The sequence below is a fragment of the Petaurus breviceps genome, unplaced genomic scaffold (assembly GCF_028583685.1).
Source record: "Petaurus breviceps papuanus isolate PSGF00001 unplaced genomic scaffold, PetGlider_PUasm1.0 37, whole genome shotgun sequence".
Classification (NCBI taxonomy): domain Eukaryota; kingdom Metazoa; phylum Chordata; class Mammalia; order Diprotodontia; family Petauridae; genus Petaurus; species Petaurus breviceps.
In genome coordinates, this window is record NW_027186296.1 from 14,286,636 (window position 1) to 14,302,902 (window position 16,267).

Below are 16,267 nucleotides of genomic sequence, written 5' to 3' on the forward strand. Positions count from 1 at the left end.
CCACCAACAAGGTCTGAGAACTCAACACAAATCATCAATATAGAAATCAACACAGACCCATAAACAAGGTCCAAGAGGTCAGTATAAATCATCAGTAAAGTCCCTGGACCTGCAAAACGCTATTCCAGGACTTCTGTAAACATAGAACCAGAAAATCCTCTTTCAGGGCTTCCAGTAAGGTCCCAGGGCTTCTGTACAAAGTATCACAAACATCAACACAGACAGAGCAGACAGAGTGCCAGGATATCACAAGTTTTCTCCTTCTTGACTCTGCCACTGCAAGAGTCCTCTTCTCAGTTCTTCCATATCTAGCCTGGACCTCTCCTTATATAAGATCATTAGCTCCTCCCCTTCCTATTGCAGGAGTTCATGAGTTCTAGGGTTCACAAGTTGTGGAGTTCATATGTTCTGTTTCTTAACAGACTTGATATAAGGCTCAAAAGAAACTTGAACTGAAACAAGGTCTTAATTCAATAGGTAAAACAAGGTGTGAACTACTTCTGTGCTTGTCATTACACCAAGGAATGGCAAGTGTCTGAGCTAACTCATAGGTATATTATTTCAAATTGAAAGTATTGGATTGAATAACCTACATAATAGGTGTTATAGTTTTTCAAGTAGGCGGTAACATAGATGTCATCTAATCCAAACCCCTACTTTTAAAAAAGAAGGGAATTGAATTTCAGTGAAATAAAGGGATCTGTCCAAGGCCATATGAGTAGCAAAAGGCAAGGATTACAGATAGGAATAGGTATATTTTTAAAATTGTATTATTTATTTATTTTTAACATTCTTTTTCAAAAATATTTTTGAGTTCCAAATTTTCTTCCTCCCCTTGACTCTTCCCCACCTGTTAAGAAAGCAAGCAATATATCAGTTATACATGTGAAATCATGTAAAACGTATTTCTATATAAACAATGTTACAAAAAAATAAAGCCAAGAAAATAAAGTGGAAAAATAATTAATAAATTTGCATTCAGAGATTTGCAGCTCTCTCTCTAGGGGTAGATAACTGTTTTCATCATGAGACTTTGGAATATCCTTGATCATTGTCTTGACCAGAGTAGAAAAGTATTTCACAGATGATCACTATAATATTGCTGTTATTATATACAATATTCTCCTGGTTCTGCTTACTTCACTTTGCATCAGTTCATATAAGTCTTCTAAGGTTTTTTTTTCTTTCTGAGACCATCTTGCTCATTGTTTCTTACAGCACATTAATTTTCCATCACAATCATATACCAAAACTTATTCAACCTTTTCCTCATTGATGAGAATCTTCCCAATTTCCAAAACGAATGGGCATATTAACTACCTCTCTTCTCTGATGAAGTCCTTTCCAAAGGATATTTCTAAGCATGAAAGCCTTAATGAATCTGTTCCTAGCTCTTCAAAATGTGAGCACTTGGTGAAAGTTAGTTTGCAAAATTCTTATGTAAGAGAATGGTCCTTGAAAACCTAGGGCTTCAACACAAGTTCTAGGGCCTAGAACTTGTTAAAGTAACAGTAAAAGATGAAATTCCCTATCCCTACATGATCCCTTTCTGAGGGATGAAGTAGCCCTTTAAGTGAATCCTAAATCCTATAAAGAAAAATAGGCTGTGCCTCAGGGTGAGCATTCAGTTACTTCACTGAGTCCAGGAAGCAGACTCAAAGAGGAATTTAGATCCAGATCTTATGTATAGATGATGTTCAGAGGGGCAGAATGGAAAGATGGGAGAAGTTTCATGGAACTTGAAGGCGAAGGCACCTGACACAAAGAAAGGGTCCCAGGAATCTGGAAATAAGGCTGTGTGGGCTGATGAGGAATGAGGTTTGTCAAGACACAAATTTACTAATGAAAATTTGAATTTTTTTTTTTACACAAATCAAGTTTTTGCAGAGTTGTGAAAGGAGATGAGAGACATAGCATGGTATAGCAGGGGGAGTAATGTATGTGATGTCTGGGTTCAAATCTGGGCTCTGGCCTGGGTAAGTTACTTCATTTCATTAAAACACAATTTTCTTCTCTGTAAAAAAAAGACAAGTGTATACATTTCTACATAAATGCGATGCCTCCCCATTAAAATGTAGGCTCCTCAAGGGGCTGTTTCACTTTTGTTTTTATAATCTCAGCATACAGAATCATGCCTGGAAATTAGCAGGGACTTAAAAATGTTTGTTGATTGATTATAATATTGGACATTAACCTTTCATGCCTCAGTTTCCTAACTCATAAAATGAAAGGGTTGCAGTAGATAAATCACTGGTCCCTTTCATTTTGGAAATTCAGGGAGTCTATGATTTATTGAACATACAAAAAGGCAAGACATTTCAAAAAAATCAAAATTTTCATCTAGACTTTATATCCTCCAGTGCCTAGCCCAGTAAAGGTTCTGAATACTGTAGGAGTTTAATGTTTTGTCGAATGAACAAATTGAGATTTGATTAATTATGATCAAAGAGCATAATTAAAGTGGAAAGACAGTGAGTAGCAGTGAGGATTTCTGAATTGGAATTTTAAGTGAATAAGACCTGTGTAGCTTTGTAATGTCTCTGTTTACACAACTAACATTAGTAATAACAGCTCAGCCATCACCTATCAACTACTGGAGGGCAGCAGCTTCAGGGATTGCATTAGAGAGGCAGCAGAAGGATATTTCCAACAGCATAATGTTATTGCAAAAAGAAAGGCAGTCATTTTATGACCAGGCAACTGAAAGTACCTAGAATTATGTAAATGCTTTCCTAGCTAGCAGCTACAATAGCAGAGAGACCTTCTTATGTCTCCCCCACATTGTACACTCTCTTGTGTGTTCCATTTTCTTTTCTTCTTCCTAAAGCCCACAGTGTTATTGGAAATGCTTCAAGGCACCATGAAATCCTGCATTATATATAATGTTAATGCTAAAAGTCTATGAGGTGCCCCTCAGCCAGGAGGATCAGTAACTCAGGCATGGGATGAACTCATTATTCAAATGGTGTTGCCTGATAATCATATTTTCCTAAGGCAAAATAGGGACACTTCGTCTGACTAAGGACATTCCCTTTTTTGGTTAAGTTTCATTAAAGGTATACTGCACAATAGGTCATTTACTCATTTTTCAGTTGTGTCTGACTCTTCATGACGGCATTTAGGGTTCTCTAGGCAAAGATGCTAGAATGATTTGCCATTTCCTTCTCTGGATCATTTTACAGGTGAGGAAACTGAGGCAAAACTCACACAGCTAGTAAGTGTCTGAGGCTGGATTTGACCTCATGAAGAAGAGGCTTTGTGACTCCAGGCCCAATTCAATAAAGGAGTAGATAAAGCATTTGGCTCAGAATTAGGAGACCAGAGGCTCACCTGGAAAATGAGAGGGCTGAACCAGATGACTTCTGAGGTCTTTTTTTCAGCTCTAACATCCTATAGACAAGTTATATGAACTTGGATAAATAATCCTTTCTGACGTAAATAAGTCAGCTTTTGTATCTTTATTACAAAATTAAAAAAAAAAACAACACAGAAACAAAAATAAAAACCAAACCTTAATTTATTTCTAATGCTAAGTGATTTGATTATTTTTAGAAGAATTCACACACAGTGCCTTTCACATAGGAGGTCCTTAATAAATCTTTATTGAATTGAATTGAATTGATTTTCTGAAGAAGGGTTTCAGTTATGGGTAATGTAGAGGTACCATTGATACAGTCAAAATATTGTGTCCAAAGCCTATACTTCAGAATGGTTTTTATTTGTCATTAAATACAGCATAAACAGCAAGCATGTTGGTAGCATAAAGAATCTTGAATTGGGAAGCTGGAAACCCACCTACCTCTGTCTATAAGCTGTTGTAAACCATTGGGCAAATAACTATGTTTTAATAGGCAATAGTGACAATGAATAATTTTATAATGAATAAAAATTACATAAATAATAATAATATTAATAATAATATAACAATCCCTATTAATATAAGACTCCAAGATTTGCAAAGTGCTTTCTTCACCACCATTTTGGGAAGTACTCAATGAAAATATTGTCCCCATTTTATGTATAAGGAAAGTAAGGTTCAGAGAAGTCAAGATTATTAACCATAATGGGAGGAAGCTGACTAAATTAAATTGTTATGCTTGAATTAACCAGAGCAACTAACCAAAACTCTTAATCAACTAAAATTGGTTTGGTTACTTTCTACTTTTAGAAAATAGTTTATCTTATTGTCATCACACTATTGAAGACATTTGAAAATGTGTTTTTTAAAAATACAACTGCCCAGAGATGTTCTGGGATTCACTTCACCTCAGTCCCTTCTAACTTCTCCAGCTACAAAACATTATGATAGGATTGGTGTTTAGAATAATGATTTTCAGGCATTTGAGATCTTCCATCATCCATGAAAAAATTAATTATGTTTATTCTATTGTGTTTGCAAAGGTAGAAAAAGAGATTACAAGCATTTTGGGGCAAAGAACTTAAACAAAGGTTGAAAGAGAAAATATTTGCTAACTAAATCCTTGATTAATTAGAACATTAAATTAACCACAATCTGGGCTCAATCTCTAAGGTTTCTTCCAAATTTAAATCCTGTGTTCCAATGATGCTGAGCCTATGACCTTAGTCTTTGATATCAGTAGGTAGGAGACTATTTATTCTATTAAGACAGGCACATAAATTAAAAATTGTTTTAAACCTTAAAGGAAAATATCTGATGCTATTGTATTCTGCTTTTAATGTTGTAGTAGTCATAAAAATACAATTATAAATGTAAAAGGTCCTGGAGATGGAGTGATGTCACCGTTAAATTAAATTCAACAAGCATCTGCTACGTGCCATGCGCTATTTAGACACTGGGAATACAAATACAAAACAGTCCCTGCCTTCAAGTAGCTTTCTGTCTGGAGAAACAAGATGTGTAAATGTAAGCAAATAAAAAATATACAAAGTCTTGAGCCTTGGTATGGATAGTTTCCAAAATACAGATTTTTGTTTTTGCTATATTTTCAATATTTGCTGTATATTCAATAGTTTAAGGAGGCACAATAAACAAAATCCAAGTACAAAGGAACAACTGTTACTGCTGATATTTAAGTAGCACTTTAAGTTTTCCAAACCACTTTATTTACCTCATTTGAGCTTTACAACAACCCCTGGAGATAGGTGCTATTATTATCCCCATTTTACAGACAAAGAACTTGAGGCAAACAGAGGTTAAGCAATTTGCCCAAGATCACAAAATTAGCCAGTATTTAATATTATGTACTGTGATGCCTAATTACCTACCTGGGATCCAGGATTTGTTTTGTAAAATTTTGACTCATTCAAAAGGCCACACCCAAAGACCTAGAAGGCCACATTTGGCCTTCAGGGCACAGGTTCCCTACCCCAGAAATACAAATGAAGATGCCATTATCTTCTGAAAAAAGAATCCTACAATTTCTCCTATGCATTTACCACATTCTAAATTGTATTCTCCCTGCTCTTATACCTGGTTTATCTCCCCAAGTACATTTTTTTAGTTTCTTGAGGGAAAGGTACCATATTTTATTCCTTTTGGTATTATCTATTAGAGTCTAGCAGAGTAAGTTGGACATGATTAGAGCTTCATAATCAATCAACATTTATTAAATTCCTACTATGTGTCAAGCACTGTGCTAAGTGCTTAGGATACAAAAAGAGACAAAAGATAGTTCCTGCCCTCAAGGAGCTCACAATCTAATAATAACTAGTAATAACTAATTAATTTTTCAATTAATCCAATTAATTTTTATGTACGAAATTTCATATAAGGCCCTTTTGGATAATCAGCAATTCTTATTTCTTCCTTAGTGTCCCTAGAACCATGAAAATATGATTTGCCTCATGAAAAGGTGATTTTTGCATAACTTTTCAGGAACAATCAAGTTTTATAAGATGGGGCACACTTGTGTAATTGATAATGCCATTGTTCAACTATTTATCAATAGGCAGCCAAGGCTGAATAAATTCAGTTTATAGGGCTAATATTGTAAGGTCTAAGAAGGATTTTCATTCTCTTTTTGCAAAGTTCTAACCAATCACAAAGGCTTTACTTACATCCACTTCCCAAAAGAGAAAACTTGTGACTAGGCTAGCCAGTTCCCTAGGATTTACCAGGAATCTAGAAGAATAGCATTCCAAGATGTTTCAGGTTCCTAGATAAAGTTATTTCTTTTTCTTGTGTCTTCAGAATTAAATTAAACATATATTGTCAGACTTCAATATCACAGTTTAGCTACTCTTTCTGTTACACCTGTGGGCAAAGGGGAAGGTGGGAGAGGGGGTTAACATTCATGCACATGGTTGCCATGGCAAAGATCTGGAACCTCAGAGGAAATGCGTATGAAAAGAATCATGAATCCTTATTTGCAGAAAGTGGATATCCTATAGGATTGGAACTCAGAAGCTACTGGGAAATATCTCATGGGGTACATGTATAAAAGAGCTAGGAGCCAGAAATGAAGGCAGCTAGGTGGTGACAAGAGATAAAAGGCTGGTTTTGGAGCTAAGACTGGAGTTCAAATTTTGCCTCATACACTTTGAATTCATGTGACCCAGGGCACCTCATTTGACCTTTCTAGGCTTCAGTTTCCTCCTTTCTAAAACAATAGATTTAGGCTCTATGGCCTCTGAGGTCCCCTTCTAGCTCTCAGTTTGGGGTCCTATGACCCAATGCTAATGGAACTGGGAGCTAGTAAGGTCTGTGGATGAGATGGACACTGGAGTATTTGATATTTTAAATTCAAAGAATATGAAGATGGTAGGGTATATCAGGATCTTTTTCCTGAAAATTGGATACCTTTAGCAAACTGCTAAAAATGTCCAAAGGCTTCTGGAAGTTGGTGAATTGGGGTAATTGTATATACTTATAAGATAGTCTGAATGAAATCCTTTAGAACTGTGCTATGTCTGGTTTAGTACACAGGAAAGAACACTGGACTTAGAGCTAGAATGCCTGGGTTCATATTTCACCTCCAAGATTTACTACCTATGTGACTTTCAGCTCTCAGAGTCATCATCTGTGAAATGAAGATAATAATATTTATACAACTTATTAATTTATTATTTAAAAATTATATATATGTATCATATAATATATATGTATTATATATTATAATTTATGCAACTCAAAGGTAATATGACATATATATGGGTATTTATATATATATATGTGTGTGTGTATATATACACACATACAACTATACATATACTTGTGTGTATACCACATAGATATCACTTTATTGATAGCATATTTTAAAACACATTGTAATGATAAGGCTATGTGAATATCAGCTATTATTCTGTGGCAGCTAGATGGTACTGTAGAGTTCCAGATTTAGACTCAGGAAGACCCAAGTTAAAATCATGCCTCATATGTCTGCTAGTTGTGTGAGCCTAGGGCAAGTAAGCTAACCCCTCTGTCTCAGTTTCATCAACTATAAAAGGGGAATAATAATAGCATCTACTTCACTGGGTTATTTTGAGGATCAAACCAGACGCATATGATGCCATATAATCAACTTCATCATCATCTTCATTGTGCAAAGTTTGGATAAATATGCAATAGATGTATTCCTGAAGCATAAAATAATTTTATTTCTTAATCAAATTATATTTGCTCCTTGTCTTACATTACAATTTCAATTATCTTTTTTTCCCCCTTCATTTCTGGTTGATCTTCAGTTGGTAGTACTCCTTAACATCTTTACATTGAATTTTTTGAATTTCTCACTCCTTGGGGAGTAAACTCATGAGCAAAGTTCATACCTTTGCCCCCAAATCTTTTGCCTGACTCTTAGGGCATGTCTGAACATACCTGATAAAAAGGAAGGCTATTAATGACCTGTAGAACATCCAAAGAAATGAAACCAGGATAGTGAAAGAACTGTAGAACATGCCATACATGAACTTGTTGAAAAATTTGTCATGCTTAACCTGGAAAATGAAAGATTTGGAAGGGGCATGAGAGTTCTGATCAAGTATTTAAATGACTGTCATGTGAAAGAGAATTATAATTGTGTCTATTGGGTGCATAAGGAAGGATTAGCAGCAGTTAGTAGAAGTTGCAGAGAAGAAAGCTTTGAAATAATTGAAGTGATTTAAAAATATGGTGGCAAGGAAGAAGGAAAAAAAGGGGAAAACCTCACAAAACTAGAAATATTGCAAATATATTTTACAGACCACAATGCAACAAAAATTATATTTAACAAAAGGTCATGGTAACAGTAATGGGAATTTGAAGACCTTCCCTGCCCCTTGATAGGCTTAAGTGAATTTGAGGACCTTCCCTGATTTGAAAATATACTCTTCCCCCTAATAGGCTGAATGTGGTCACATGGAGCTTGTGGCAAGAGGCTTGGTTTTCAGGAATGCCCACACCTTGTTACTTTGTAATTGGGCAAAGGGTCAGGAGAGTTGTGACATTATCTAACCCTGGAGAAGGCTATGTATACCCTGATGTGAGGTTTTGCTTTGGGGCTTACTCATGGGAAGAGTTGTGTGATTTGACCAAATGAGACTCTGGGCAGCCGTTGAGCCCCCTGGCTTTGAAAACCCAGATGTTGGTGCTTCTCTCTCTGGTAACTGTTAAGGGGAGTACGTGCAGTTCCCCTGGAGGCATGAGACCCAGAATATGCTGACTCTGCAGTGATAAGTGCTTGCTGACCTTGCTGTGCAAATACTGTGGAGGAGACTCAGATATACTGTGGGAAATGCTCTGTTCCAGGAGGAGAGCTCCATTACCTCCCCACTTGTGTCCTTGGGCTTAGCTCAGACTTGGCACCGTGGGAACTTCTGCCTCAGGAGAAGGGGAGGACAGAAGGGGGATAAAAGTGGGGAAGATCAAAGAGGATTTAGGAGTTAGGATGTGATTGCTAAAAGGAGCTGCCTAATAAAGTCTTGCTACTCTTTGACTCCCCTGGCTCATGACTCCGTTCTTGGAGAACGCAGCTGGTCCAATTCCTGACTGTGCAGCAGAAGTACCAATGAGGGTAAGGCCCGGCTGCCCCTGACTGTGAGGGTCATAACAGGTAACTAACTAGATATAGATATAATGATCAGAGAGCTGAAAGCTCTGCCTACTGGTCTGTTTCTCTGTATTATTTGTCTGCTTGTAACTTCTGTTTGTATTCTCTTAAGTTCAGGGTGCTGACTTTTTCCCCTGAACTAGGTAAATGATATATGTTTGATTAAAGCAAGATTATTAACCCCTTTTGGAGTTGCTCTCCTTTAGAAAAGCAGATCAAAGATCCTGTGCTAGCAGCCTGGGTATGCTAAGGTGCTTGCTGCTACAGTCACTGAAAAAATAATTAAAATTAATTAGAAGCTAAATAACTGAATTCTGAAGAACTCATGGACTAAAAAACAAACCATAGAAATGATAGACAATTTCATTAGAGATAATGACAACAATAGCACAACATATCAAAGCCAAAGTAGTCCTTAGGGGAAAATGTTTATCTCTAACTTTAATCAAAAAAAAAAGAAAGTAATGATCAACATCCTGGGCATGTAGTTAAAAGAAATGAGAAAACTAACAAATTAAAAACCCAGGTAGAAATTCTGAAAATCAAAGAAGAAATTATAAAAGCTGAAAGAAGAAAGATTTAATAAAGTAATAGAGTTAAAATAAAAATAAAGAATAAATTAGTATTGTAAAACTAGGAGCTTTTTTTTATTTTTGTTTTTTTGGGAGGAAAAAATAAGTGAACTAGACAAACATCTAAGAAAATAGATAAATTAGCTAGCAATAAAATATAAATTTGGTTAATCTGAGTTATTTCTAAGGAAAGAGAAATTTGACTTACCAGTAACAAAAATTAAAAAGGAAAATTCACAATGATGAATCAAGGAAAGCATTAAAAACTATTTTTTTCAACTATATGCCAATAAAACTGGCAAACAAAATGATATAGATAAATGTGCAGAATTATGAAATGCTCAGATTAACAGAACAATAAAAAAGAGAATTTAACCAAATTTTAGAAAGAAAACAGCAGTAAGCTATGATGAACACTTAGGAAAAACACCCTGTGATCAGATGAATTTATGAGTGTATTCTATCAACAATTAAAAATAGTAAGAATTGATGATGGGGGGAGGGGAGAGTAAAGATGGTGGAGTAGAAAACAGACTTCCAGGGCTCCTGCTCCCACCTCCTCCAATTCATGTAAAAATGACTCTAAACAAACTTTGGAGCTACAGAACCCACAAAATGACACAAAGAAGCTAACCTCCCACTGAACACAGTCTGGCAGGCTAGCAGGAAGGGGCCAGCAGTGTGCTCTGGGAGCCAAGCCCAGCCCTGTTAAAGCCTGAGGTTTTAGCCTCAGGGCAGCCACAACCAGCCACCAGCTGGAGGGACTTCAGATCACCAGCAGCTGTGGCAGTTTCCAGAATTATCAATCCATAGATGCAAAGGACAAAGTGAGAGGTCAGTGCAGTGTGGACTTTGGGACCTGGGAGTTTGGGAGTGCAGTCTGGCCTTTGCCCCCTGGGGTGAGAAGCATCTCAGACCTTGCGGCCTTGCAAGCCACTGCCACATGTCTGATTCAGAGCTCCTGGCCTGAAGATTGAAGGGGGACCAAGTGTTCAGTCTGAGGGGTAAGCGCTTTTGCTTTAACGTACTTGGATCTGGATCACTGTCTGGGATGGAGGTCCTGGGGAGTGTGACCAGTGTGCCAGAGCATGTGGAGGCTTCAGAGAGGGCAGCCAACTACTAGCTCCAGCAGCTGAGCAGCAACTGGGCCAAAGCTCCCCCCTCTGGTAGGAGAGTTCTATTGTGGTAAAAAGCTAAAAAGTCAAGTAACTGAGTGGTAACATGAGCAAGCGAGGGAAACAAGGCAAGTACAGTGGTCCGACTTTGGATTCCTTTTTTGGGGACAAAAAGGATTGGGGCATGAAACAGGAGAAAGACAGCAGAGTCAGAACTCCTTCACCAAAAGCTTCCATCAAAAGAATAAGCTAATTACAGGCCATAGATAAGTTTAAGAAGGATTTTGGAAACCAAATAAGAATAGTGGAGGAAAATTTGGGAAGAGAAATGAGAATGATGCAAGAAAGTTATGAAATGAGAGTCACCAACCTGACTGAAGAAAATAACACCTTAAAAATAGACTAACTCAAATAGCAAAAGAGGCTCAAAAAGCCAAGGAGGAGGAAGATGCCTTAAAAAGTCGAATTTGCCAGATGGAAAAAGAATTTCAAAAGCTCACTGAAGAGAATCATTGCTTCATAATTAGATTGGAGAAAATGGAAACTAGTGACCTTATGAGAAATCAAGATGCTGTTAAACAGATCCAAACAAATGAAAGAATAGAAGCAATGTGAAATATCTCATTGGAAAAACCACGGACCTGGAAAATAGATCCAGGAAAGATAATTTAAAATTATTGGACTACCTGAAAGACATGAACAAAAAATGAACCTAGAAATCATCCTTCAAGAAATTCTCAAGGAAAATTGCCATGTTGTTTTAGAACCAGAGGGCAAAATAGAAATTGAAAGAATCCATGGATCACCTCCTGAAAAAGATTCCAAAAGGAAATCTCCTAGGAATATTATAGCCAGGTTCCAGAGTTCTCAGATCAAGGCAAAAACATCACAAGAAGCCATGAAGATGCAATTTGAATACTGTGGAAACACAATTAGGACAACACAGGATCTGGAAGCTTCTACACTGAGGGATTGAAGGGCTTGGAATATGATATTCCAGAAATCAAAGGAGCTTGGATAAAAACCAAGAATCACATACCCAGCAAAACTGAGTATCATGTTTCAGGAGAAAATATGGTCATTCAATGGAATAGAGGACTTTCAAACATTTTTGATGAAAAAACCAGAGTTGAATAGAAAATTAGTCATTCAGGTACAAGAAGCAAGAGAAACATGAGAAGGTAAACAGGGAAAAGAAATAATAAGGAACTTATTAAAGTTTAAATATTTGCATGCCTACATGCAAAAACAATCATTATAACTTATGAAACTTTTCTCAGTATGAGAATAGTTGAAGGGAATAGAAATAGATGTGTGTATATATATACATGTATGTATGTATGTATATGTCTACATGTGAGTGTATATGGGCATATGAATATATATGTGAGTGTGTGAATATATGTGTACAGGTATACATAGACAGAAGGCATAGGACCAATTAAATTGGAAGGGATTGTACTTAAAAGGTGAAATTAAAAGATGAGAGAGGAATATAATGAGAGGCGATGGGGAGAGATAGAATGGGTTAAATTATCTCATATAGAAAAGGCAAGAGAAACCTGTTACAATGAAGGGTAAGAACAGGAAGGTAAAAGGGAATGAGTCAACCTTATTCTCATTGAATTGGGCTTAGGGAGAGGATGACATGCACACCAAATAGTTTATCTCACCCTACAGGAGAGTAGGGGGTAAGGGGAGAAGTGGGGGTGTGGTGGAAGGGAGGGCAGATGGAGGGGGAGGGAAGTTGTAAACACCCACTTTTTAAAAGGGACAGGATGAAAGGAGAGACTAGAACTAGTGGAGGTAAGATACCTCTCTCATCACTCACCCTTACTGGGAAGATATAGGTTGTATATGTGTAGCTATGCAAAACATTTCTATAGTGGATACATTGTGAAAGACTGACTATATTTCCCTCCATCCTATCTTACATGATGAGAATAAACTTGAAGCCTTCCCATTAAGTTTAGGGGTTAAATAAGGATGTCCATTATCACCACTATTGTTGAATATTGTTCTATAAAAGTTAGCTATAACAATAAGACAATAAAAAGAAATTGAAGGAATAAAAATGGCAATAAGGAAATATAACTATCACTGTCTGCAGATGATTTGATGGTATGCTCAGAGAAATCTAAAGAATCAACTAAAAAACTAGTTGAAACAACTAATAACTTTAGCAAAGTTTCAGGATAGAAAATTAATCCACATAAATCTTCAGCATTTCTATACACTACCAACAAAGCCCAACAGGAAAAGATAGGAAGAGAAATTCCATTTAAGATAATTTCAGAAAATATAAAATACTTTGAAGCAGGAACACAATTACAAAACTTTTAATGCAAATAAAGACATCTGAACAATTGGAGAAATATTAATTGTTCATGGGTAGGCTGAGCCAATAAAATAAAAATGACAATTCTGCCCAAGTTAATTTACTTATTCAGTGACATTGCAATCAAACTACCAAAGAATCACTTTGTAAAAATAGGGATAAAAACCTAGTAAAATTGATCTGGAAGAACAAAAGGTCAAAGGAATGAATGAAAAATAGAATTATATAGGAAGGCAGCCAAGTAGTAAGTACCAGATCTCAAACTATACTATTAAGCCATAATCATCAAAACAATTTGGTACTAATTTAAAATAGAGAAGTAAATTAGTGGGACAGATATATAGAAGCAAATAAGTATCCTAGTATTTGATAAGCACACAGATGCCAGTTATTGTATTAAGAATTTGCTATTCAATAAAAACTGCAAGAAAGACAGTAAGTAACCTGGCAATATCTAGATATAGATAAACATTTTATACCATATTCCAAGATAAATACAATTCCAAAGAAATACATGGATTAAACATAAAAGATTATACCTTAAACAAATTAGAAGAGCAAGAAAGAGAAGACCTCTCAGATCTATGGAGAGGGAAGAGTTAATAAGCAAAATAATTGAGAGGACCAAAGAAGATGAAATGGATAATTTTTATTATAAATAATTAAAAAGTTTTCACATGAACAATACCAACGCAGCTAAAATGAGAAGGGAAGGGGTGGCTAGGTGGCACAGTAAATAGAGCACCGGCTCTGGAGTCAGGAGGACCTGAGTTCAAATCCGACCTCAGACGCTTAACACAAAAACTAGCAGTTTGACCTTGGGCAAGTCACTTAACCCCAATTGCCCTACATTCCACCCCCCCTCCAAAAAGCAAGAAATAAAATTAAAATTAAATATATTAAAAAATAAAGTAAAATAAAATTAGAAAGGAAACAGGCTACCAGGAAAAGTCATTATAGCAAATTTATCTGATAAATGTCTCTATTTTCAGATACATAGACTAAAATTCATAAAAATAAGAATCATTTTTCCATTGGTAAATGATCTAAGAACATAAATAAGCACTTTTCAGAAGAAGAAATCCAAGCTATCAAGAGCAGATATATGAAAAATGTTCCAAATTAGTGAAATACAAATTAAGGTATTTCTGAGTTTCCAGCTTATACCCATCAGATTGGTAAATTTGACAAAAACAGAAACTGACAAGTGTTTGGGGTGGAGGGGCTATGGGAAGTCTCAGTGGGAGCCACTGGGAATCACTGGATGGGGCAAAGGGGTGACCTTGTCAAATTTGAGCTTTTAAGAATTCACTTTGATAGCTTAATGGAGAATGAACTGGAATGGAAGAAAACTGAGAAAGGCTAACAAGAAAACTATTGAAAAAGTTGCAGTGTGAGGAGATGAGAGCCTATACTAGGTGAGTCACTAGGTAGCATAGTAGATAGAATGCTGGACTTAGAGTTTGTAATGGGAATGTAAATTTTAAAGATCTTCCCTGCCCCTAGGCTAAAGTGCACCTGGAGCCTGGGGTTGGAGGCTTGTTTTTCAGTAGATACTTTTTGATTGGCCAGTGGGTCCAAAAGGTTGTTACATTCTTTGAGCCAGGAAAAGGCTTTATAAGCCCTGATGTGGAGCTTTGTTTCGGGGCTCACTCTGAGAAGTGTTCTGTGATTTGATCTGGATTCTGGGAAGCCGTTGTTGAGAGCCCCCCCCCCACCCAGCTTTGAAAAACCCAGATGTTGAAACCCAGATGTTGATTTGGTATGTATGTAATTGTTGGACAGTTTGAAAACAGTCTACTTGATCTGTTTCTCTGTCTTGATAATTCTGTCTGTACACTCTGAAGTTCAGGGTGCTGACCTTTTTCCCCTGAACTAGGTAAATGATATACGTTTGACTGATTAAAGTAAGCTTGTTAACCCATTTTGAGTTGCTTTCCTTTAACAAAGCAGATCCAAGAACCTGTATTGGCAGCCACCCTGGGGGACGCTGGGGTGCTTGCTGCTACAGAGTCACAAAGACTCATCTTCCTGAGTCCAGATTCAGCCTTGGACACTTATTAGCTGTGTGATCCAGGCAAGTCACTTAATCCTGTTTGCCTCAGTTTCCTTATCTGTAAAATGAGTGGAAGAAGTAAATGACAAACCACTTCAGTATCTTTGCCAAGAAACCCCAAATGAGGTCATGAATAGTCAGACATGACTGAAAAATAAATGAACAGCAACACGAGGTGGATAGCAGTGTCAGAGAAGAGAAGGAGGTATATATAAGAAATGCAACAAAGGCAGACTCAACAGGACAGGGCAAGTGATTTAATATGTAAATGAAGAGTTAAGGATGATACCAAGGCTGGGAACTGGGAGGGTTTTAGTGTCCTCAATAGTAAAAAAGAAGTCAGGAAGAGGGGAATGTTTTGAGGGAGAAAGATAATAGGTTCAGATTTGAACATGTTGAACATGAACAACATTTTCATATGTCTATGGGATATCCAGTTCAAAATGTTGAATAGGTACTTGGAAATACCAGACTGCAGGTCAGGGAAAGAGAAAAAAAATAATTTTGTTAATTGAAAAACTCAAATTAATTTTTTAACATGGAATGGAATCTCCAAAATGAATCATCTCCCTTTCCCTAGAGATACTCTTGTTTGAATGCTAGATGACCCCTTGTTAGTACAGCCAAACTATCCTTTTATTTTGCTCAGAATAAGAGAAATATATGGATATAAATAAACACTGTAACTAATAATCCATGAGTACAACTCCTAACTGGAAGGCTACCAGTCCCAAAACTGCTTGCTTAAGACAGAGGTGGTGCATTTTTATACTGAGGTAGGCAAAGGGATTTGATGCCTATTAGAACTAAACACCACTCAGCTGCCCTCTTGTGATAAAGCTATTATTATATAGGAATAATTATATATTCAGCATCTTTTCCCTGGGCCAAAGATATGCTCCCCAATGGGTAAGAGTGAGGCAGATCACAAACTGTGTCATGTCTTTTTTTTGTTTTGGTCAGTGAAGATCCAGTGATGGTTTTTATGTTATTCAATAAACCCAAAATGAAGACTGGTCTCAAATTAGCAAGAATTTATTCAGCACTTACTATGTGCACTGTGGCTGAAAGAGACAGACAGACAGACAGACAGAGACAGAAAGAGACACAAAGACACACACACAGACAGAGACACAGAGAGACACAGAGAAAGAGAGAGAGAGAGAGAGAGAGAGAGA

General features: G+C 36.7%; 1 long non-coding RNA gene across 1 annotated transcript in view; it reads right to left on the reverse strand.

Annotated features, from left to right (window-relative positions):
* Positions 1 to 767: 767 nt before the first annotated feature.
* Positions 768 to 16,267, reverse strand: part of LOC138168486 (uncharacterized) — a 41,357-nt gene continuing 25,857 nt past the window's right edge. The window contains exon 3 of the long non-coding RNA XR_011170113.1: positions 768 to 850. This is a non-coding gene — a long non-coding RNA (uncharacterized lncRNA). The remainder of the gene's footprint in view (positions 851 to 16,267) is intronic.